The sequence below is a fragment of the Anas acuta genome, chromosome 1 (assembly GCF_963932015.1).
Source record: "Anas acuta chromosome 1, bAnaAcu1.1, whole genome shotgun sequence".
In the NCBI taxonomy this organism is placed as follows: Eukaryota; Metazoa; Chordata; class Aves; order Anseriformes; family Anatidae; genus Anas; species Anas acuta.
In genome coordinates this window covers 163,968,079-163,994,533 of record NC_088979.1, presented here as the reverse complement: position 1 = coordinate 163,994,533, position 26,455 = coordinate 163,968,079, and the positions used below count along the sequence as shown (strand labels likewise).

The 26,455-nt window shown below is 36.9% G+C and overlaps 1 long non-coding RNA gene across 4 annotated transcripts in view; it reads left to right on the top strand.

Annotated features, from left to right (window-relative positions):
• Positions 1-26,455, top strand: part of LOC137849472 (uncharacterized) — a 99,925-nt gene that overhangs the window by 3,904 nt on the left and 69,566 nt on the right. For 2 of the 4 annotated variants that reach the window (XR_011091906.1, XR_011091905.1), the window contains one exon: positions 9,449-11,509. The exons of 1 other annotated variant lie outside the window; for it this stretch is intronic. This is a non-coding gene — a long non-coding RNA (uncharacterized lncRNA). The remainder of the gene's footprint in view (positions 1-9,448; positions 11,510-26,455) is intronic. One more of the 4 variants, XR_011091908.1, reaches the window with a different exon arrangement.

The window sequence follows — 26,455 nt, the reverse complement described above, 5'->3', positions numbered from 1 at the left end:
GATTCTCTAGAGCTTCTCATCTGCTGGACTTCTCCAGAGAGTCACCCTATAAACAAACAAGAGGAGTATATTGATAATGCTAGTAGTCTTAGTACTAATTAGGTAGAGCTTAAGAGATCCTTATGTTTAACTAGTGGTGTAGCTTTGTGTTTTATGAAGGGGAAATCATGGGCAGTGTTTGATGGGGTTCTGATGGGGGCAGTAAGGAGTACAGTAGTGCCATATGAATCAAGGATTAGTAAGAGGTATAAAAAGACGTTAAAATACTTACATCATAAGAAGAGTTGCTTAGAAGTAAATTCTACATTCTAGTGTTGTGCAGGAAAGACAATATCTTATTCAAATTGCAGACTTTGCAGAACTCAGGAAAAAATTGCTGATAAATATCTTGTTTTGTTTGTTTGTTTGTTTGTTTGTTTGTTTTTCTCTTTCAAAAGACTGAAAAGGGCAATACATATCCAGATGAAGAAATTGAATCATTTGCTTCTTTCTCCCTTACTTCCTGACTACAGCATTAGTAACTAAGACATATACAAAAATAATAAGAAGAAGAATTGAAAAAATATGAAGTTGTCTTAATAACTTCATTTCTGCATGGCAACCAGTTACCATTGAGGCAGAGGCTTTTTTCATAAAGGAACACTGCTGGAAGGGCTATATATAAGATTCCTGGTATAGAATCCAAATTGAATTAAAGTGTCCTTCTGAGCTGGGATCTGTCCCTGAAAGATAGAAGAAACAGAACAGAATAACATCATGCAGCTTAAATTCATCTTGCTATATCTCAGCTCCAGGAAGTTGGTGGATGGTATGACCTCACACTGGTTCTTCTGACTGCTGAAGGGAATTGTTCAGCTGAATGAGAGCAGTCAGGGGAAAAAAAAAATAGAAAAAAAAAAAAAAGTTTTAAAATGCTGTTTCTAATTCCAGACTGAACTGGAAAGGATCAAAATTGACTCTCTGGGCCTGATGCAGTTGCTAATAAAATCATATATTCTTCAACTAACACAATTGGGAACAGGTTCAAATTTCATTTCTCTTTTTTATTTTTAAGAAGCCCCCTTTTATTGCCTATAATTACATGAACATTAAAAATGCTCAATATTTTTAGAAGTTGAGTAGGAAAATAAGCCTACCTTCCCCACTTTCCCAGAAGAGCAATGGAGCTGCTGCGTATAATTAATAACACAATTTTGACCGGCATTGTCAAATTTGAGGAAAATGCATCTGTAACTTAACAAAGAAATAAATTAAATCTAGTGAGGTGGCAATAAGAAAATTGACCATAATAAATATATTAGTGCAAACATAGACAAATATCTGTTAAATTTTATCCCCTTCTTCATCTTTCAATTTGTTTCAAACCATTGTAGCCCAACAAGACCATAAACACAGGAAATTGTAATGTTTCTGTTTTTAGATTGCCTATGGTTTTGAAGTTTGGTAAGTTTTATCAAAGTAACCATTTTAGTAAGGTATATATGTACATAATGCTGCTGAGAAAAGTCAGTGCAGAATTGTGCATTAGACCATTCTCATTGTGCTCCACAGACCTGATATGAAACTATATTGGTATGAACAGTTGCACAGCTGCATCTATGGACCTCAGGCTGGGAAATGGACTTCTCAGCCACTCCTCAGTCCTGCACCTTCCCTGCCTGATTATACTTATTACCATCAGAGAAGAGCCCTTTCTAAACAAATACTAAATAATTACTTGTGATTTTTCCCATGAATTGCATCCATGTGTGTATCTAGGAAGACTTTATATTAGTTACATTTACTTTTATATAACAGATAAAAATAGATGAGGGTCTCAACTGTTTTACATGTGGTTGTGTTTCATGTGTCCCTCCCTTCTTGCTTCCCCCCCCCAAAAAAAAAAAAAACAACAAAAAAACCAACTTTGTGTGTCTATTGCCAAGAATTCCTCAGAAAGTGAAGGTGAACTACTGAGAGTAGGATTTGTAAAATGATATAGTTTTTCTTTACTAAGTCCCCACTGTAAATTGATGCCAACTGTAGAATTCTTAATGCATTAAAAGAGTGTCTAGATGGTGAAGGATGGCTGATGCAGAGTGACACTCTTGTAGACATTATCAGTTTCTTTGCTCTATTGAATTGTTTGCTTCCAAGAAAGAAGAAGAGAAAATCCCATGTTATTGCCACCACAAGAGAAAAGCACTAGTGAGGATTATTTTTTTTCTGATGCAGATGAAAGAACTTCTGCCCTGGGTGCTCTTAGGAGTAATGGAGTTTGGGCTGTTTACAATGCTGTGTCTCCACTTGAGATGCCTATTATTAGAATTTCTGGTTCCCTTATGTCTCATAAGAAAGCTATGCTGAGACAGTGGGAACCTGCATAACACAGAAACACATTAATAGTCAAGAATTTATAATTTTAGAACAGTAGCAAGCATGGCACTCCCCACCTGAACCTTATTTTTAACATTTTGTTTGCTCACAGGTGACTGGGCTGTCAAAGAGTCAAAGTAAGGTTCTTACTAGTTAAGCTTCATAACAGCTAAAGCAGACAGTTCAATCCGATTAGGATGTGAGAGGAGTTCTTTCAAAGAACTAACTAACTAATTAAATAAATAAAGCCCATGTCCTGATCCCCAGTCCTGTGTCCTGCAGAGTAGAAGTACTCCAAGGGCTTGCTACAGCATGTGACAGTAAATGTTGCTACTGTTGATTACCATAATCAATGAGACAGTGTTTTTCTCTCTTATTCAGAAACACTTTGCTAAAGCGTTTGGAATAATTAGTTAAAAACGTACTACTTTCTCTTTAGGAGAACATAGCTGATTAATCTTCTAGGTTAGAAGACACAGGTGTGTGAGGATAAGAGCCTTGTTTGTTTGAATAAACAGAAAGTGTCTCATAGCTTTGCAAATTACTTCCTTTAAAGCAATCTAGGTAAATGAAGACAGAAATACCTGTTCAATATTTATTCACTGAAGAACAGAGAGGTTTCAGTTACATTTTGTTTTTGAAACAATGTTAAAAGCTGTTCTAGTATAATTCTATTGAGCCTAATGATTTGTCACCGGAGATGAATTTGGTCCTGGTATCTCTGTTTTCACCTGCCAAGAAAAAAACGTTTTTCAGCTGACTTTACATATTCATCACTCACAGGCAGGAGACAAGTCCTGGAACAACTCTCTTCTTTATATGGACTTTCTAATTCAGTTTTTCCAATGAGCTGGAAGGGAAGTCATGATCACACCATTTTTTGTTATGATTCTGAGTCAGTTTCACAGATTTGATCATGTTTATCCCCAAACTCAAGAATTTCTTGATGGATTGATCAAAGGCATAACTTAAAAAGTATATTTGTAAAATGAAAGGAGTAAAAACAGGGCTCCTTTGGAGATTTTATTAACTGACCTGCATGCAAAATGTTGCATCAGATGAAACTGCAATATATTTCGGATGTCTTAAATATTCTAACTTTCAGAAAGATTGGAAATGTTCTGAATTCACACTCTGCCTGGATAGGCAGGACACCTCTGACAGCATAGAGTGGTCCCACAGTGTTTGGGCAAAGGGGCCCAGGAGTGCTAAAATGATGGAAAATTAATAAATTGTATTTTGAAAGCAGTTACCTTTCATCTATACCTACCCACTGTCCAAGATTTTCTTTGGAAATTTTATGTGACTAGGGAAGTGGTTGTCCCTTTATACGTGGCACCAGTGAGACCTCACCTCAAGTACTGCATTCAGTTTTGGACCTCTCACTACAAGGGCATTGAATTGCTTGAGTGTGTGCAGAGAAGAGCAACATAGCTGGTGAAGGGACTAGAAAACAGGACATATGAGGAGTGGCTGAGGGAACAGAGGTGGTTTAGTATGGGAAAGAGGAGGCTGAGGGAGACCTTATCATGCTATACAACTGTCTGAAAGGAGGTTGCAATGAGGAGGGTGTCGATCTCTCTTCTTAGGTGACAAATGACAGGAAGCAAGGAAATGGTCTCCAGATACTCCAGGGGAGATTTAGATTAGGTATTAGGAAGAATTGCTTCATGGTGAGGGTGGTCAAGCATTGTAACAGGCTGCCTAGGGAAATTATGGCATCTCTATCCCTAGAGGTATTTAGGAGACTGGTGGACATGGCACTAAGGATCATGGTTTAGTGGTGAACATGGTAGATCTGTCTGATGGTTGGACTTGATGATCCTGAAGTAATTTCCAATTCTATGATTCTGTGATTCAGTCTCATGGCTTCCAAGTTCAATGTCATTATCATACAGCTCCTGCAGAACTAGTTTACAGATAATTCTGCCAGGCAGACTATCTGGGAAATTGGGTTAAAGAGAGGTTTCTTGATTGGTAGAACGTTCCTCATTAAATAAAACTTGTCTTTATCAGATACATTGACTTGCAGATCAAGTTGAAATTATTTGTTGAGTTTTTATTTTAGCTTGTTCTAAAAACATCACGTTATGTAATGTAGAATTTAAGATATTGTGATTTCAAGAGTGATGTATTTTAGTGACTGAGTTCTCCTTAAATAGAAAGATTGCTTTCTCTTCCCAAGCCACAATGGAATAATTGGTGGGCTAGCATGAATGAGTCGTGAGCTGCATACATCAGGGCCACTTGAGTCAAGTTAAAGTCCTTCAAACCTCAGTTTGTAATTAAAAATGAGAGTATGGGCATGGTCCTTAAATCCTGATTATAAGTCACTTAAAATAATTACAGAAGCAATGAATGCAATTTGAGTTATTCTTTCCATGGTAAGCAGTGGCTAACCCTAGTTGGTGAACAGATATCTCCATAAAATATTCTTGAAAGTGATTATGTAAAATTTCAGGTTATGTTTTTGTGTTTTTTTTTTTTTTTGAAAAAAGTCATTACTTGGATACATAAAACTAGTCTAGAGTATACAGAGCAAAATCTCAGCAATATGCTAACAGCCAAACATGTAAATCATTATCTATTATATGCTATTATAGTCAACATAATTGCTAATATTACATTGTATTTAATATTTTATAAATTACTTTGATATATCAGCTATATTTCTGCATAACTGCTCTGACTTCATTATCATTCATGCAGTTGACTTGCAAAACACCCATGTGATTTTATTATGTGAGTTTATTTGGTCCCTCATTTCCTTAGATACTAACCTGCATTTTTCCTCATGTATTTAATTGTTTCCTCCTTTTTTTTTCTCCTGTTTTAATTTGTGTTTTTGTGACACTCTGACTGAAAATCACAGCTGTTTGGGAATGAGGTTAGAAGCACAAGCTTGTGCTCACTGTGATGTTTTGGTTTTGTTTTTTTAAAGCCCCCTTGCATTCCCCCAAAATCTTCTGAACATTAATACACACATTATGGAGTATAGTTGTCATCTCAAGGCAGCCTTCCATAAAGTATTGACCATTAGCGCACTATCTGTTCCACCGCATAATTCACATGATTCATCAAGAGCCAGGAAGGAACAGTTGCTTTTTCTGGCTTGTACACAATCATCCTTAATATATTTTCTGAGATTCAGATTCAATGCTGAGTATTGCAAGGATTTCAGACAATGCAATGCCATTAAAAGCTTTTGTACTAGCAGTGTCTTCATCAAGAGCTATAGTTTAATTTATATGTATCTTACAGCTTCCCATTAAGATTTTTTTGTTGTTTATTCCCTCCCCCTCCTACTTAGAATCCACTTTCCCTTGGGAATAGATTTGCAGATCTGTCCTGTTCTTGTCATTGTGTAGGTGGTATGGTACTGCAACCATATTTTGCTTTCATAGTAAACCAGTTTTCACTTCTCCAAGTCTGTGAGCTATTCATGATTTAAAAAGAAAAAAATATATATATTTTTAAGTAACTCTTTCTGTCAACAGAAATGAGACTGGCAACTTGTGTTTGTGTTCCTAGTTTATTTTTTACTATGTTTAGGTAGGACAGGATGAGAGGAGTGCTTCTGGAAGTATCTAGAGGGTCACATCCATCTGTAGTGGAGGTTCATGATGCTTCGTAGGATATATCCATCCACTGAATTCATGTGCATTTCCATCATCACAGCTGTTGCCTGTTGCAGCTTGTGCTAACCCGTTTTACTTCATGTTGCAGCAGACTAGGAAGTCATGGACAGGGTTGTAATGAAGAGAGCCAAAGACAGGGTTGTGTGCATATGTTTAAAGTTCCCTAAATATATGGAAGGATTTTAAAATATGTGGATTTTGCAGACCCAAGAACTAAACTAACCCTGAGAAATCTGCATGTTAAGGATGTCAAAACTGGTCCACTGACGGTGACTGTGAAAGGCTGTGGCCGTGAAGCTGGCAGTATTCATTACAGCAGCATGAAGAAGAAGCTTTCCAGATCAGTTGAATTACCTTTGAAGATCAGTATGTCAGTCCTGCAAAGGAGCACATGAGAGGAAAATGTCGTAATACTTCAATTTGGTCTTGTTTAAAGTTAGATTAGCTTATTATCATTCTATAATAAAATCAATGTGAAAAGAACAGAAAAAAAAAAGTCCATTTCAACATACATCCCAAAACTTCTAGCCATTTGTATGCTAGTTTGCATTCACATCCCTGACTGATCTCAGAACTGAAAAATGTACCACACAGATTTCCTCAGCTGAATCAGGTGAGGCCACATTTAGTCACATTAAATAGAAATACATGTGTTTATTGGTAGACAATCGTGGCTTTATATTCATGGATCTTTACAGCACTGAAGTACTTTTCCAGTCCTTGAAAGTATATCTGCTCAAACTTTTTGTAAAACATGTCCTAAAAGGAGAAGTAAGCAGGTGCTTGAAGTCTTAAAGATTTTTATTTTATATTTAATATTTTATTTTCCAGTTAACCCCAACTTTTTTTTTTTAATTTGTTTTAGTTTTTATTTGAGAGAGAGCTTTGAAAAAAATATAGTGATGTGGGAGCAGTATAACTTACTTTAATAAATTTATGGCTTTTTAAACAATAAGCTAGATTCTCTATTATTCTGTGAAAGCATCAATATATTTTGACCATTTGTTCTCTTGTTATGTTAATTTGGAAACCTTGGGATAAAATGTATATTTTTCATGTAATTTCCAAGGCTGTCTACTTTTAGGAAATCCATGCTCAAGTCCCATAACGGCTGTTTCGTGACAAACTTCTAATTATTTAGTCAATGAATTTCTGATGCATGATATAATTAAATGTATTTTCATTCTTGATTTGTTACAGAAATGAGCATTGAATGAGTTAGTTAAAGACTGATAATAAACACACAAAAATGTCCTATAGTCAGATGAAATATTGAAATTGAATTGTGAGCTTGAATTTCTTTCCCTTTAACTCAGTGGATATAGTGAGCACTAAGGGGATCCATCAGAGCACAGCACCTCAATTTAATAGGCATACGGCATAAGATCAGCTTTTGAAAACTGTCATTCTCACATTGCATCCTTGCCAAAATATTGCTACTGAATTTTAGAAACGCTAATTTAGATTTTTAAATAGAGAATGACAGAAATATATCAGAGAACTGCTGGGATTATTGTTGATGATGTTTTTGTATAAGATCTTTTATAGCAGAGAAACATTGCTTACTGCCAGATTCTCAAAGAACACTTTTCTTGCTGAGTCAAGTTTTAAGCTAAAGCCCGTGGTGCTGGCCGAGTGACATAATTCCTAATGGAGATATAAGGAGGAACAGGGGGAAGAAAAATCCCTCCTCCACTTTGTGCCCAGCTGCTCCCTCTGAACTGCTATATGGCAGTCACCTCACATAGGTTTGCTCCTGGTTGATTCCTCTCTCTAAACTCTCTCTGGAAGACTTTCCATAGATACATGATTTTCTGCAAAAGGCTTCAGTCTTGTTGCTTCCACTGTGCCATCCTAACACCAAGTCACACCTTTCCTGCCCTACAAATGGGAGGTGACATTTACTGGGTGACCTGAGTTGTTCAGCCAGGAAGCCAATGTCAGAGGTGACCAGGCCATCAGAGCATAGCTGGTACGTCCACCCAAAAATGGGCAAGATATCTGTGCATAAAACCTCACCTCCAGTCTAGGCACATGGATGGTGGTACAGTGAGACTTGGTACAGAAAGACAACTATCACTTGCAATATCCACTGCCATCAGCAAATTAATTCTTTCTAGTGGAGACTGCTGCCACTTACAAGGCATTTCTGGAGCCTTGCCTGTAGGTATGTGAAGGTAGAGCAGTGCTTCTGCTGCTCAGCTGAATTGTTCAAGCATAACCAGACACCAGCTGGAGCCACCTCAGCAGCCATGACTGACTGCTTCTGTACATCCTTTTATTTGGATCAGGAGTGGAACCAGGCAGCCCAAGACAGGCAAGCAGCAGCACTCATTGAAGCAAGCAAGGAGAGCTCCAGCCCAGAGATATCACTGCCCTCTGGGCTGTGTGGCCTCAGGTGTAGTGCTACTTGTTGGGGCTCTCTCTGTTCCTCCATTCTTCTTCCACCTTGGTGACCGCAAAGGACCTCACATAAATGTGTTTTTTTGATGTTGTTTTTTTTTATTCCTTGAGGTCCATGTAAGTACTTCCTAGGATTCTTTCTCCTTCCATTTTTTGAGTCTTGAGACCCTAGTCTATGCACTTGTCATTTAATTACTGACATTAAAAATATGGTCAGTACTTGTTGACAGAAATGTGCATTTTCATACATTGGGGCAGTGGTGGGGAGAGGCATTTTTTGTGCTGTGTACCACCGTCAGAGATTACAAGATATGAACACTGTAGTAGTGCTCCACAATCAAAGATGATTCAGCAGTGCATCTCTCCATGACATTACATGCTCAAAAAAAGGAAAGTTCCAAATAAACAAAAATTACTGAGGAGTTGAAAATGCTACCCACTATGCACAAAGGTAGCATTTAAAATAGGCTCAACTGTCTACAAAAATTAATGAAATGTTGGTTTGAGAGCTGGAAACATATTGTTAGATTATATTTTAATTTGGGCATGCGAAGAGGAAGTACATTCCATGTAGTGAAATAAATAGAAAAGTCTGCAGCACTTACTTGCCAAACATACTTGCAAATAAATGCATTTTAGTTGAAAGGGTACAGTATTTAGGCCAGCTGAAAATTAATACACTGCTCGGCAGGATGCATGGGAAACTGCATATACCTCTTCACCTGGAAGATGCATTATTATTTCTATATCAGCCAAAATTATGAGGAATTACTGAGAGAGATTTCAGCACCTTCTGTTAGGAACAGCCTGATGAAAAAGTGTGCTAATGGAAATCAAACAGTATGTGGAGAGAGTAGCTGTAATCTTCATGCACATTAACCGTCCTAAAATTGGTGGCATTAACTGTAATAACGGTTTGGCCAGGACAGAGTTTAAGCTGTTGGTGGGTGGCTGTGGGTGGAGAAGAGCTGCATTTTCTTTGGAAATTTGGATGTGATTCTGTGCTTTGTCTTTCCTACTCTTTTTTTTTTTTTTTTTTTTTTTTTTTCCAGTTTCAACCACATTTGGCAGAAAACTAAAGGTCTCCGGGTTAATTTACTTTCTCAAGATGTATGCAGCCATGGCATCTTTCCCATAGCCCCAGTAAGGAAAGGACTGCTGTTAGTTCAGTAAGCAATGGAGAATTCATTCTGGAATTAGAAATGTGTATCTTGTACTTCCTAGCACACCAAAGACAATCAGCCACAAGACACTGACCTGCAGGGAGTCAGATCATTGGTTTCAGTGGTTGCTGAACTATTTCTTTGGTTCACAGGGTGGGTGTTACTCAGAAATCCTGAGCTATCAGCAGAAACAATGTGTTTTCAGTATATCTTGTGAAATGTCTGACTGCTGGTTTAACTTTTATTTTGAAGTAACATTATCTTCATAATACTTCTGCTTGAACAATATGCATGTTCAAAGACTCCTTTCTCTCTAAGGAAAGAAAGCAAGTTGCTACCTACTTAGTCTCTACCTGAAGCTGTAATGCTGGCTATGTGATCAGAATTCTGTTTCAGATAGTGATATACAGAGCTAAAATGGTGAAAGGACTAAAAGCCATGACTTGTGAGGAGCAGCTGAGGATGCTGAAGTTTATTGGTGTTCAAGAAGCATGGACAACACTCTTAAATACATGGTGTAACTCCTATTTTGCCCTGTGTGCAGGCAGGGGTTGAACTCCATGATCCTCATGAATCCCTTCCAACTCAAGATATTCTGACTCTACAATTATATTTCCATGGAATTCAGCAGTAGAAGTGTTAGGGAACGAAATGAGGAATAATGCAGGATGTTAAGCAAAATTGTTTCTAAGTAGGGTGGCTCTTTAACAGTCTCCAAAAGCTGGTAGATGAACTTTAAAGGTTGTGTACGCTTCAGCAGGCAGAAGCTATGCTTCAGCAAACCTGAGACTAAGTGACGATAATGTTAAATGCATATTGCCCACTTCTGTAAAAAGAGCAGTGGGAAAAAAAAAAAAAAAAAAAACTCAAAATCACGCTTGCCTAAGGATTTAGGAAAAAAGGTGACTTGTGGGTGGATGAGATTTAAGCATCATATAAATAAGCTAAGTGTTCTGAGGCAACTAGAATCTCTTTAAGAAATAGAATTGACACAGAGGAATCAACGATTATAGCAAAGCTTACAGACACTCTTCTGGAATAAGTAATGAAAAATATTATTTCCAACTTGGCAATTGAGTACCATATGCACTCTTAAAGATGCCATAGGAACAGCAATGTTATATGTCATTGCTAAGCTAATGTGACCTTGTGATATGTGTTTATTTTTAGGGAATTCTTGCCTGAATGCTCAGGTATTTTAGTGAAAATTACTTGTGTAATTTTCTATTTTACCTCTCACAGAAATTGCTTCATGATAGTTAAAAATAATTAATTAAAGGTAAAAAATGGAAGGGTTTTAAAGATATACTAAATATTACAGAATTAGATTTTAATAACTGTTCATTTAACCATGTATAAGCCTTAATTGATATACAGTTTATAAAAATGTTCATTGGTACAGCTTGCAGGATTCTTGAAAATGTCAAGCAATTGTAGTTGTAGATGAAGTTACTTTTCTTCTCAACATTTTCAAAAAGCATTTTTCAAGAGATGCTGCTTTAATATTTATATAAGCAGTTAGAAAATAAAACCTTGGGTACTGAAAAAATATGCATGTCAGTAGCTTCTGCTTCAAATTGACAACCTGTACATCTTTTCAACAATCCTTAGATGGTTTGTAGTTAGCTGGCCACATTAAAGATTTAAGCTCCTGAGGTTAGTGTTTTCTCTTTTCAAGGGAAGATAGTTTACTATGTCTTGTTCTCTTGCAGACTCTCAGTGCATCTTTTGTCATGACAAATGAAGCTGATGCAGTACTAAGGTTTCAGCTCTGCTGTCCATCATTTTGCTTTCTCATAAACAGGAGCAATTTACTTGGTGACCAGAAGCATACAGTGTTCAGCTTTGTCAAAACAAAGATGTGACAGACAAACAACTTTTAGTGTCTGGAGCAGTGTGTCCTATCCTTGGTCATGCTGAATCATGAAACTTTTTCCCTGCATGTGTTTGGTAAGTTCAGTACAATTTAGATCTTCTTGTTTCTGATGGGGAACCACAAGACTATTCCTATAATATTTAGCTGATAGCTAACAGTTTCTGTTGCTAGTTAGCATCTTTCTTTCAAGTGTATGCTGATGGAAACAGGCATAGACCTAAGAAAAAGTAGCCACATGAGCCTGGTTGGAATCAGGAGTGAGCATTTCCCAGGAAAAGATAATTTAATCTCCCTTCCCTTTTACCATTTTTAAATTTTGTTCTGCCATCCAATGTAAATGAAAATAGGTAAACTGAGGCACATAACTATTCAGGAATAAAAAACATTTTGCACTGTATATTCCACTCCTGGATTGTGCTTCTTTCTTTAAACCTTCATTAAGAGGCTTTAAAAAATCCATTTAGCTTGACTCGATTTGAAATATAAATAGCAAGCAGATCACTGTCCCAAATATCATGTGTGCGACTGTCTTTAGCACTTAAACAGCATCCTCTAAGTGCCTGGCACACACACGGAGAAATGAGTCTCTGTAGAATAAGCTGATTTAAACACACGTCATGAGACCTACATGTCACTAGTGGCTGGTCTACACACTGCAACTCCTGGCAGACCTAAGAGGTCTTAACTGATAATGAAAGAGTAAAATAGGAAAATTAACAATAAATTGCCAGAGAGTAAGATGTACTGTAGATCATAAGCATTTTTACCATGTTGCATGTTAACTCCTTAATGCATCCTTCAGTAAAAGGTTCACCTGTCTGTATCTGAGTATCAGGATTTCCCTGGAAGGAAAGGATTTTCTGGAAGTATCAGTATTAAAGTAGGCATGTTATGTACCGGACCTTTTATGCAGAAAATTTTAAGAAGGAAATGAACCAGTTACCCGGGCTTTTAGGATACGCCAACCTTGTTTCTGTGCTACAACATGTCTTAACTTATTAAAAGTACAAAAATACTATTTGGAGTATAATATGTATAACATCTTATCCCACTGATGCCTTTGCATAGTTCAAGATGAGGTCACCACCTGCCTTGGAGCTGTAAATCCTGGCTTGGAAACATGCATGCTCAACCTGTTTGTGTCAATATCTTGCTTACCTATGCAGATATATGAAAAGCTTATATTTAATATTGATAGGACTCAAACATTTTTTTTTATATCATAATTTTATAACAAAGCACAATTTCCACCAAGTACGTAATTTAGCAAGAGATATACATTTACAAGATTTTATAGTTGTGTTTTCCAAAAATGCCTTACATTGCCTTATTGAATGACTTAAATGTAACACATGATCTATACAACAAAATCACATGAAGGAAACATTTTCAACTGCTTTGCATATTTGAGTAAGACCTTTTATATTTTTATATTATGTTTCTAAGTAAATTTGCCTATCTTTAATTCTAATTTTTGAACATGTAAAGATATCACCATTAATATAGGTTGTTTCTTGTCTCTGTCATGAGATGTCAGAATAAAGAAGCAAAATAAATTATGTTTAAAAAAAAAAAAAGTAGTTCTTTGGAAATCTCTTACTCTCTGCTGGAACTTGCATTGTACAACACTACAGTATGATGAGAATTGGATTTTCTTTCCCTTCTTATATCTTCAAAGCACATTCAACTGCCTGAAATGCTTTGCAAGAGTCAAGTTTGGATTTTGTCCTCAGACCTCTGAAACAGAAAAAGTGAACAACTAGCAAGGCAGGCAGGGAGAGATGGAAAATGCAGGCCCTAAATTGAGAAACTGGTAGTTGATTTTTCCAATAACTTAGTCCAGTTAGCTCTTCATTTTTCAGTATAGCAGACACATTTACTCTCAATTTTCTGATGGTCACACTAAAGTACTGCATAAAGATTTATTATGATGGTGAAAAAATGCAACAATGTGACTTTTTTTCAAAATAGGTCAAGAATTTTGCAGTGGTGAAACAAAGACTGTTTTCATTGTTTGTTTGTTTTTGTTTTATTTTTTTTTCCATTTTATTTTTTGTGTGTCAAACTTCATCTTCAGAATTCTGAAGTTATTTTTTTATGTAACATTTTATGTCTCTTGAAAGATGTTATGTGTAAGTGTGCCTTATCATTCAAGTGACTATATGCTTAGCAAGACGTGTTAAGAAGACATACTGCATCAACACCTTTGAAATTTAGAATTATAGTCTATCCTACAGTTCATGCAGGAAAATGAAGAAAGCATATTATCTGCTAGAATTTCAATTTCAATTCCAGAACTTCATTAAGTGATCTTTTTTTTCTGATCACAATCCACTGAATCATGAAAATAGTTTTTATCAGCATTAATGTTTGTTACAGCAGGTAAAGCAAGAAAATATATAAATAATGGAACATAAAGTAGGATTAAATGCAATCTCTCCTCAAGGATTATCACAGAGCCTTATATCTCACAAAGCCGTATATCATCACATCATGTGGAAATAGCTCCTATTTTATGAGATTTTTTTTAATTCCTAACCTTCCGCCCCACCCCAATTTTCCTTCCCCTTTTTTTTTGATCTTAGTAGGAATGTTTAAACACTCTGTATTTTGCTTTACCAGGCATTTTAAATTCATACAATTTTAAAAACTTTATTTACATCTGCATCATGTTTTTTTGCTTTTGTCATTTTTGTTTGTTATATTTTTATATTTAAGCAATACTTACCAGTTTCTTGCCCATCCATGGAAATTAATAATGCCCTTTTAACATGACACAGTCATTTTTTGATAATTACACTGAAGTCAGTTAGTTCTTTGTTTGTATTTATTAAGATACTGCAATGTGTCCTGCATGCTCAGGATCCAAAATTCAAGAACATACTTAAAAGATCATCTGAAAGAAGTTTAAGTATTGGGTATTTTTTGATGTGCACATCAATTTTGCTGATAGAATTTTTGGCCCAGATGAGTGATTTTTTCTGTTGTTTCATTAGTCTTTAAATAAAAGAATACAAAACCCATTTATATGTTTGTACTTGTGACATTAAAAAAAGTGTTGCGATTCTTAAGGAAGTGCTGAGATATAGGAGAATCTAAGGGGGTTGAGAAGAGGTTCATGAGGTAAACATTTCCTCAGTATGGCAGACAGCTCTGATACTGCACAGACAAGATAAGTCTTAGTTTATCCAAGATCAATTGTGTCTTAATTGTAGATATAACACAAGGGCTACGTGTATTACAATATAATGCTTTATCTGTATGCTCAATTGCTGATATTTGCAAAATTAATCAAGGCTGCACATCTGTTAACTATAACAGTATTCTGAGTTCAAAGTGCTCCTGCGTAATAGAGAATACATGATCCTTACAGATCTGTCTGTCTGTCCAAAGTTAGGATTAACCACATATGTAATTACTAAGAATCTTCAATTCTGACAGCTCAATAATCTCCCTAAGCAATTCTCTTTCATTGTTTACCCCTTCTTAGATTTAGTTTCCAATCTCTCCCACCCCAAATATGCAGCCTAAACCCTCACTTTACACTTTTTTCCCTACTACATCTTTTCAAACCAGTGCAAAGGGAAAAGGTGTGGGGGCTTCCTAGATTAAAGTGTGCAACAAGTCTAATCACAGCTATTAGAGCTAGGAAACCTCCACTCCTTCAAGCTCTGCACAGCCAGAACAAACAATGAAGATTACAGTGTCAGTGTTTTCAAAACAGGCACTTTTACAGAAAATGACTTTTCTTTTATTTAATAGAACTGCAGTTGAATGTAATTTTGTCCTTTAAGTAAACTATTCTCTACAAATGATACAATTACAAAATTACAACTCGCTCTTTAAAAAGACAACATTCAACAGGTTCCAAGAATTAGAGACTAGATTATCTTTAGAGTTCTTCAAAGCATGCTTACAAATGACATTGCTTAATACCAATTGAGAGTTGCATTCCCCATACATAAATTTAGTCCTTTAAAAGTTGCTTCAGTACAGCATAAGATAGTCATCTCGGCTTCCTTTGTTGTCAGCAGAACGAAGCAGATGGAGTGACTTGCTTTGTGGCTGTTCCTGTCTCTCCACTGCATATAGATAAATCCTAGACAACAATCTCTGACTGGCCAGCACATTTTTTATCTTTTGCTAGAGGAAGTTTTGCAAGATCAATCCTATTTGTAAAGTTACCAGTCTCTGGTGAATCTTGAGAGGATTCCAGCTGTTCCTCCAATCCCTGAAAAACTTCAGAGCCTCTCCAGCTGATTCTTTTCTTCACTGAAAGAGGATCTTTGCCCAGTCTTACGGGGTTCATACACACTTCTCTCTCCTCATCAGTCTCTACTCAGTTCATATGATTCTTTACTAAAGGTCTTACACAACCCAAATTAATGGGAAGTTCCTCTCTGATTTCACTAGGCTCTGAATAATACCTTCTGCTTGCACTGTGACTCTCCAGGATCTTCCCAGCCTTCACTCTTTTATCGCCAACTCTACCCCTCTAAACTTGATGATCAGCTTCTGGTTCAAACAACTGTCAAATGCCCTGCTGGGCACCAAATAACTGCTGCTAATTTCAAATTCCATACATAATGAAGCCTGGCGCACATACCCTACAGCACGTGAGATTCGAATTCAGCTTTCTAAAGCATACTAAATGAAGGCAGAAATTCACTGTAAAGTCACAGTTCCTTGTCTCCAACTGCAGAGCAGATAGAGCTTAAAGCTATTACAAATCCTTACCATTTATCGTTTTGATGCATGCTTGGTTGCCCTCATATCCCATTAATACTAAAAGCAGTTGAGCATGTTATTGTTGCTCACAAACACACCCTTTGTGCTTTTTTTCTTTTTTTTTTTTCTTTTTTTTTTTTTTTTTACCAAAATATTGGAATTTTCATTAATGGGAGCACTTAAGAGAGAGATGGGAGAAAGAGCACCTCAAGGCATAGGCTCTGCTTTCACTAGCATGAGCAGATGAGAGGTCTCCCATGACAAGAGCAAAGCACTGCAACCACCTCTCTCCAGCTTTAGACCCACAAGAGCACCATCCTGCTTTGTGCAATGCTCTGCCCCTGCTCTCTCAGGAGGCTACAACAGCGAGCTATTGCCTCCCTCATGAAGCTCTCCATTATTCTGCCACACAGCTGCTGCCAATGTTTCCAGAGTGAGCCCAGGCTGCTGCTGCATGGCTCTGCTGTGCCGTCTGTGTGACAGATGGTGCGCAGTGATGCAGCGGCCACAGCTGAGCGTACATGGTGGAGGTGTGATTCCACCATAAAGATCTTCCAGCGCTGCTGCTCAGGAAACCTCCAGTGAGGGAAAGGAACAGTTTAAAATTCTATTATGTACATAAAAGTGTTTATTCACCCCTCATTGCACACAAGGCTGGAGGGTATTGCTGTGCCTGTTAGCAACATTTTGCTTTACCTGAGAATCATGAAGTTCTGCAGCATCAAAACTAGACCCATTGTATCCTAACTTTCTCTATCTAAGAAACAGATATAATTTTTCAATAGCTTTGACTGATTTGGATATTGGGCCTACTAAAGCCCGGACATTAGAATGGCATGGGCCTGAGAAGCCGTGAAGGTCAGAGCATGGTCTAACAGTAAGAGCAGTAAATGTAAATGGAAAAAAAAAAAAAAAAAAAAAAAAAAAAAGCTGCTTAGTAGGCTTCAGGGGTACAGCCACAACTTTGGGGGCACAGCCACATTAGCACATTTACCTGCCCTTGGCACTTCTCACATCTGGCTCACAACACATCTGTCAGGAGATGTGCATGAGCATCACATGGAAGGGTCTTGTCCACTATTCAGTGTGCAGAAAGCTCAGATTTTAGACAGTATTAAGAAAGGCCAGGATGGTGTAGCCCAAAGAGTAAAAATTCTATCACAGTTATTGGGAGACATAAGGGAAACTGGGTAGGACAGCAGCCCTGTAATTGAAGCAGGAGACATTTTGTTTTCAATAGGCTCTCTGTTCTCCAAGAAAGTTAAAACTGGGGCCCTCTAAAGGGAAAAGATATTTTTGAATACATGTATTTTCCAAAATGAACACAAAAATAGTATTTCTGTAGAATAATCAATGTGCATCTCACATCTGCTTCCTCAGACCATAATAAAGTTACTTTGGATACTGTAAACTATAAGGCTCCTCAGTAACAGGGGCAGTCCTGCCAGTTACACTGCCAGTACTGCCAGTATAGATATGCCATGAAAATGTAGGCTAGCAACCTGGTTTTTGCATTAGAGCATCTTACAATAGGAGGCAGATGTTGAAGTTTTGTCTAAAAGGGTTATAAACAGGCTTCGGCTTTCTGTCTTCCCTACCCTGGCTCTTGCTGTCTCCACTTCTTCACTGATTTTCTTCACTTCCATGATTTCTTAATCTGAGGCAGAATGATTGCTTGTTGTCAATGAATGTTCTGTATAAGGTGTCTGCCGCTAAATTGCTTTCAAGCTGATAACTATTTCTAATAAGCTGCAAGACAGCACTCAGCATGTTTAATGTTTCTATTATTTTTCTACAGAATTAAAAACCCTAGCCAGTATTTTTTTTCTTGTTTAAATCTTTTTACCCCCAATCATCTGGAAGAGAGAGAGGACTTATGCTACAGGTGCACAATTCTGAGCACAGCTGTCTCTCTTGCCTGTTCATGAAGGCTTGTCATAGCAAGCAAAACCACTGCCAACCTAGCTACTAACAGGAAAAATATGTATTCCGTGATTATCATTTTTGTTTGTATTTTTTTTCCCTCCATAAAACAAAAATATGAGTATAGAGCTCTGTATGCAGTTGATTCTGTTGCCCCTGTGGGCCTTGTCATAGAAAATAATATATATATTTGCTAATTTGTCACTATAAAAATTTTAAATTGCGAGATTTAAAAAAAAAAAAAAAAGCATCAAAGTGACAGTCTCTTCATAAGTCTGGCAACAACGGGGAAAAACAACTTCACAGCCTGATGTTGCTGCAGTTTGCCAGCCAAATGGGTATGTGCAGGCTGTTGCTGGCAGCATTAGCTGAGGGTCTCCTTTCTGGAAAGATAGACTTGAGCTCTCAGGCGTGGCCGTCCAGTCTGTGCAAGCAGGGCTCACTTGTCCTGCCGAGCTGCTCTCCTGCTGGGCCTCTCCCCCCCAGCACAGCATTAGCCACAATTCTCTTATCATTATGGCACCCCTTGGAAAACTTTTAAGGATATTACCTAGCAAACACTTCTGTGAAATTCTTTTATGTTTAATTCCTTATTTCCACATTTTTGGCGATGCAAGCCTCTGAAGTGAGTACTCCTTCTCCTGTAATTTTCCTATATGAGTCAGTAACAATTTTGTATGGAAGTTTTGGATAAAATAATATCTTACATGTTATGGTCTTTAATTTTGTCTTTTTTACTTAAAAAGAGATAAAATTATTCTCAACCTCCTTAAATATTTGTGTTTAATTTATATGTTTGATCTAAGCTAGGCTTCCTGTTCTGTAATAGCAAGCATAATACATGATGGCAGGGCTTTTCAGCAAGGAGAACTGAGTGACATTCCTGTATTATTCAATTAAAAGACAATGCCAGTGCAAATTTCTGTTTGTATTTGAGCTCTGTTTGAATTATTAAATGTAATTATGTTTCACATAGTAAGCTTGATAAATAAAACTCATCTAGGATCACTGTAATGTTCATTGATTATCTTTGGTAGACCTCTCAAAATAAAAAGTACTTATAGAAAAAGAAATCTCTACCATTACTGATCAGATTATTATTATCCTCCCAATGCATTGGTCCCATGACTGTTCCCTGACTGCATAAGATCAGAAGGATTTAGCTCTCCTTCCTTTAGGTTGCCTAAGTAGAAAAAGGAAACTATGACTTCTTCCCAGAGTGATAACACAGAAAGTATTAGTCAGTCCTCATGGTGATGGGATTCTTTTAAAGTAAAGGCAATTACTGATATGATATGATATGATATGATATGATATGATATGATATGATATGATACGATAATATATATAAATATATTTTTCACTTGAGTTAATATTTGAGCTGGAAAATCAGGCTTCTGTATATGAAGGGATAAACTTTTAGAGCTGTAGTGACATTTACTCTGTATTACTTTTGGGTGTCCCAGGCTTTTGCCTCTGTAGTCACCTTCTAACATGCATAGAGACCAACCCTCTATATATAAGAATAGGAGGGATCTCCACGAAATAGCAACTTAGTGTTTTCTTTCCAGTACTTCATGAGAAAGGAAATTTATTCAATCAATTAGGGTCATGAAGAGTTATTCCAGGGTCAGTGTTCAAGCTTCTCTATCCAGGCAGTCAGAATCACTACTGTATCTTAAACATGCCCATAATACAGCATTGTATTAAGACAATAATTACAACAAAATCTTAGGTATTAGAAGTTCTTTGTGTGATTGAATAGCCAGGTGGTATGTAATTACTGCCCCAATGTCTGGCTCAGTAGCTGTGCTCTTGCAATTCTTTTACTGTTTTGTTGTTTGGTTGTGGAGTTTCCTTGTTTTTTTGCTTGTTTTGAGGGATGGAAAGGGTTGGTTGGTTGACACTGTTGGGTTTTTGTTTGTTTTTGTTTATCTGTATGTGTGAAATAGCCAGGTTAGTATAGAATAGTACTTAGAGTGATACAGCTGAGGACTTCTTTCTGGTATTGTCTAAAATGTTCCCTTTGTTGCTATGAACTCAATGAAATCTCACTATATCAAGGTTAAGACCAGCCAAACAAAAAATACATATCTCTGTATCCTTTGCCTGCATTTTTCAAGTAGCTATAGAATTCTGTCTCCATTTAGTTACCCTTTGGCTTAACTACTGTTTAGCCCATCTAATATTTCCAAAAAGTCTGTCTTACAAGAGAATTATCACTTCTGGTTTGCTACCCTGGAATTCTTCCAATCTGTCACTGTCTCCCTGTAATGAGATGTCCAGAACTGCTGCAGTTGTAGTTGTATTTATCGCCCCACGTAGATGAAATACCCACTGTAGACTGAACGCTGTTTAGAAGGCTATGGACTGCCAAAATGCATGGCAAAAGCATTTCTTGATTGTTTCAACACAACCACTATCTCTCTCTCTCTCTCTCTCTCTCTCTCTCTCTCTCTCTCTCTGTTCAAGGTTGGGGTATTAATTTTGATCTTTTTTTTCTTTTTAATTAATTGAAATGACTGAAGAAACCTAATCTTTCCACTTCCATAGAAGTCTGAGGCAGCTAAGCTGATTAGGCACCTACCTTTTACCTGGCTTAGGTTAAGTAAGATGTGTCCTGTGTGAAATAGTTTGTAAAAAGTAATTGTTACAGCCTGAGTGACATAAGAGTGCAGTGAAGGGAAGGTAAATGTGAATATGTGAAAGGAAGACAGTTCAGTCCATGCTCACACTTTCTGAGACTTAAATAAATGATAAATGCAACTCTTTCTTGATTGACTTATTATGTAGAATAAGGCAGAACTAATGTATAGCTATCTCATATATTAGCCATGCTCTACAAAAGACAGGTATAGGCATTTCGGTGGATGTGCAGACTCAGAGAAGTGAAGGAGTAGCAATCAAAAACTGCAGTCAGAAATGTTGTTTTTGTCTCAGAGCATCTTTAAAATTCAGCTGTTCCCTTGATGGCTGTCAATGTGTCTGTTTGTTTTGGGGAAGAAAAAGATGAAATGCTGCTTTTTGGTAAGGTCAAAACCTTTTCTTTTCAAGGTTACCTGGAATGTTTTGATTGTTTCAAGCTTCATATTCTTTCTTTACTATAAATAATAAAAATGTAGGTCTGCATGCTCTAAAACACAAAGTAAGTTTACATTTATCTCCTACCTTAGGAGACTAATCAAAATAAAACTATGTAGATTCTTGGTAACTGTATAGTTAAGTTGACACTGTTGTCCTCACAACTAAAACAAAGACATCTGAAGCTTTTTATTTCTGTTTACTATTAAAATATATATTTTTTTTATGGAATAGAAATTGCCATGTTCATTTTAGCTGTTGAGCTAGCTTTGAAACACAGAATGTATCAAACAAGGACAACATAGCAAATGGCTAGGTTTGGCTGCACAAATGCAAGAACACAATCCCACATACCACTATTAGTTTACAAGCTGGGCTTCACTGAAGAGAGAAGCTCTGCCTCTGTTTTTACCCTATGTCAGTACCCTGTACAAGATCAAATGATCATCAAACTCCTGCTTCCTATAGGAAGGTTCTAAAACAGGAGTTTTCAAGAATTTTCCTCTAAGAAGGATCATTTTCTCCTAATGAGAACATATGGTTTTGGCAGCACCAATCTTTAAGGAATGCAGTCAGCTTTTTTTTTTTTGTTTTTCCTCCTTTAGAAAGTATCAGCCTAAGTACTGAGCTCATTTACCAGTAAATCACCAAGTAGAATGAAGTATTCCAAATGTAATCATCACTATCCTCTCTTGAAGGCTTGGACTGATGTGAATCATAACTGTGCTTCATAACAAAGACAATATTGTGTAAATGTTCCTATCCAGAAGCAATGAGTCATGCTACAATGACCATCACTTAATCATTCTGACTAAACAGAGGATCAACATTTACAACTGAGTGTGTTAACTTTTAAAATATTTTGGAGAGAGAGAACTATGGCAAAGTATAACAACTTATAAAAGCTACTACTGTATATTAATTCATGCTACTAGTTTTACTTGGAAAATATGCCATCAGTGAGCTGTGAAAGGTGCTTATGAATTCAACTTGTTTGCAAGAAAGTAAGGGGGGTAACACTTTTTGCAGTATCAGAAAGAATATTCCACTTGACCCTTCAATATGCTATCTATCTCCAGACAGCATAGTTCCTTTTACAGTAGATGAATGTAATGATAAATGCCTAGTATATCTGAGAACAAAACAGCATAAACTATTACAAATGAGGGATTTTCTGTAACTGTCTTTGCTATAGTTTAACTGTTGATGAAAACCTATTATGGAGTGGCAGTTTGCTGTCAAATGGCCCTTTAAAGGACAGGTTTGTAATCCCACAGCTAATGACCTTGGAATCCTCTTGGTATGGTAAAGATTTAATAGCTTTCCTTTACAAAGTCCTTAACAAAATAAGGCTTTTTTAAAAATAAATTCAACTTTAAAAGTCAATTTCTTAAATACTACTTTTTTCCTGTAGTGCCAAAGATTGTGCTTGAGCCAGCAATGTGTTTGTGTGGTAAAGAAAGGTAGTAATGCTGTCCTAGGCTGCCAGCAGGTTGAGGGAGCTGATCCTTCATTTCAGCATTGGTAAGGAGGTAGCGTGCTTGTGGAGCACACTTGGAGTGCTGTGTCTAGTTCTGGGCTCCCCGCTACAAGAGAGGCATGGAGCTCCTGGAGTGAGTCCAGCAAAGGACCACTAAAGATATAAAGGGAACATTTCTCCTGTCAGGACAAGCTGAGAGAGCCAGGACCATTCAGCCTGGATAAAAGAAGGCTCAGGGGAGATCTTATCATTGTACATAAATAACTGAAGAAAGGGTGCAAAAAAAGTAGAGCCAGGCTCTCCTCAGTGGTGCCCTGTTCCAGGACGAGACGAACATCAGGAAGCACTTTACTGTGTGGGTGACTGAGTACTCACACATGTTGCCCAAAGAAGTTGTCCAGAATGTTGTCCATTCTAATTTGATATTTGATCTCTGCTATGCCTCATAAACTCTGGGGAGTATCTTTGCCCTGACTTACCTCTGTGCTCTGTTCTTCCCAGTCATATGGCATAACATCTACATATGCAACACTTATGGCTTTGCCCAGGCATTACCTTTCCATTTTGGACTTGCTCAGCTCAACCATTTCTAATTTACTGTTCTCCTCCAAGTTCTTGCACTGACATGACATGACATGACATGACACCAACTGTCTGGTGCTGTTGTGCTGTAACACCATGACTCCTGCTGAACAATATTTTCTTGCTTTCTTGTATTACCCCATCTGCATCCATCCTTTGAAGCAGGGAACATCTGGGTGTTTTTTTTTTTTTTTTTTGCTGTTTGTTTTGTTTTGTTTTTGTTTTATTTTGTTTTGTTTTAATGCACTGACTAACCCAGAATGAAGACTCCTGAGCTCTCATACTGTACACATAGTTGACAAGAGCAGCGATACAATGTGACGTTCCATCTTAGTGTATTGATTTCACATAGATATGAACCTAAAATTTTGGAATAAAACCTGATGCCTCCAAGATAGTTTAAAGCTCCTAAGGGTTTCCATGGAACCAGGACTTTTTTTCTTAGCTAATTCAAAATTGAGACCTTGAATAATTTCAGGTTCAGCTTGCACTGTAAGTTATACCCACTGGATCCAATTGAAGAATACTTTCTATACATAAGAAAAGCACAGAAATCCTTTCATAGATTACGAGACGAAACTTTTGTAAACACATAATGATATACCAGGTGAAGCACAGAAAGCCTGGAGGTGTATTTTTTTTGTTTGTTTGTTTGTTTTGTGCTTTTTTTTTCTTCTTTTCCTGAAGCAGAGAAAAAAAAATACATTTATTTATTTATTTCATGAAGGCATCATTAAAACCAATGTAAGGAATTGAGTATCCTTTCTCTCTTTAAGGAAAAACAAACAAATAAACAAACAAGCAAAAAACAACCAGGAATGCATCCAGTAAAAGAAACTTAGTTTAAAACTTAAAGAAAATATACTTTTTAAGAAAAAAGAGGGATATGAGCTTTTTGAGAAAGAGTTCTGAATGCGAAGGACACAGCATATTCTTAAATGTTTAAGATAATATTATTTTTCTCACTTATTTTGGTGGACTTTTCCATCCAACAAACTTTAGATCCCCAGTGGAAGTACATGAAAGAATACAAATGATGCTAAAGATTGACAAAGGTGAACTTGGGGGGGGGAAAATCACAGGACAATAAATATTCTTCTTTAGTGCTAATTCACCCAAACCATAGGTATCATATTTTTAGAAACAGTTTAAGCACAGCATGGCTCATTCCCTTTCTCGAAGCAGGACTAAATCATTACATGTGTAGTAGGACTGCAACAGGGAGGTTGGATACTCAGTTTCTTATTTTTAATCTTCTAAGACCATATATTCTAACTTTACATGTGTAATGTAAATTGAGAAGGGGAGAGTAGTGTTCATAAATAACGCTGAAGAATTAGGTATTTGGCACCATTGCTGGCTGCTATTTTTGCACTACACAGGGAAATAGGCACTATTAATGACCTCTCATAAAATCCCTTCTGCTTGAGGTCACAGGCAGGACCTGCAGCTTGCACATTCTTTTGTATTAAACCAGCACATGTGGCTGTGTTACCACCTCTTTCCACCCTTCTCTAGGTCCTGTCACGGCTCAGGATTTTCAGCAGGGTGACATAGACAGGTGGTCTCCCTGGCACACAGAAAAGCCAGAACTCCTTTCTGAAAACACCAGGATGGAGATCAACCCCTCTTGTGTCTCCACTGAAATACTCTCTCTCACAGCTGAGGGGACCTGAATGTCCTCACCCTTCCTGCTCCTGTTTTAGAGCATTGAAGCCAACATCAGCCCAAGTAACATGGAAAAAACACAAACAACTGCACTGTTTTCTTTAATGCACAAGTTCAGTAACAATAAATTCAAATATCTCTATAGGAGATAAAAAATTGAGAATGATAAGTCATCAAGACAGGATCTTTTCTGAAAGTAACATTGCAATCTATGTTATTCACAGCCCATCATAATAGAAAAAGAACAGCATGCAAATCTTGAAGAGACAGTCAAAGGTGGAAAGGTGTCTGTGGAAAAGACATACACAGCAAAAGAAAGGAGCCAAGTGGAGATTGTGTAATGTTGTTGTTGTTTATTTATCCATAGATATTTTAGGTATCTCATTAAGTAATACAAAGAATGCTTTTGTAGATCTTTTTTTCTGCAGTTGAGTTGTAGATGCTTACACAAAGCCAGCATCTACTTGGTGTAGCTAAGCTGTAGCAAATTAAGAAAAAAAAATAGTTGCAGAAAAGTCAGCAGGGATCGCTAAGTTCAGCATATCATGGCCTACATTCAAACTATTTTTGAGTGGTTGTAAGACAGTCTTTATTCTTGAGCTCTGCTAGCTAGTTGTACAAAATCTAAATTCATAGAGATGGAAAGCCCCATAATATCAATCAGACTCTTCAATACATAGCAGTTACATATATAATAAAAAAAAAAAAAGATTTCATGAACTAGAATGTCCATAAACAAATCCTGTCCCTCCTTCACCTAGTCACAGAAGCAATGATTCAATTTTGTGACATGGAAAATGTCAATATATCAATAAACTATTACTTCTGCTTTTTATTTCTTGTTTTTAATCCAATTAGCTTCATTTAACACAAAAGAAAAGTTATACTCCCTATTCATGGTTACCATAGGGAATGCAAGTACACAGTGTAACTTCAGCTCTGACTCTATTAATACAAAATCATCAATTTGGTTATGTCGCAGTTATGGTACCAACAGTAACCATAGCAAAGGAAAGAGAAGAGGACCTGTATGTTTATATCATTGTCATGTGATCCTCACCACTAAATGATATGGCAGCTATGTGGCTTCTTAATGTTTATTAGAATATTCTATCATTATCATAAAAAGTAATAATCCAAAAATACAGAAAACCTATGTGTATTCAGAATATATTTCATTCTCTGTGTTTTTGTTTCTGTAGTCATATTTGCACCACATGTTTGCTCTGTAAAGAGATTGCATTACTGCAAAGTCTTCTTCATAGATGACTGGATTCAAAGTTTTCAGCCCTCACAATTCTCGAAAGCTTCTACTAGCTTAAATGAAATGACCCATCCCACTTGTGTTATATCATGGAAGTCTGTCAAGTTGTGTCATGTGACTTGACTCTGAATTTCTCCTCTCTTGTAAAGACCAAATGGCTGCTGGTGGGCACTTGTAATTCTGAGCTACAACTGCAGGTGAACACTTAACATTTATACTAGACAGAATATATGTAGGCAGAAACAATTTTTGGTTTTAGTCTTGAAAAATGTAAATTTATATTCTGCCAGGATA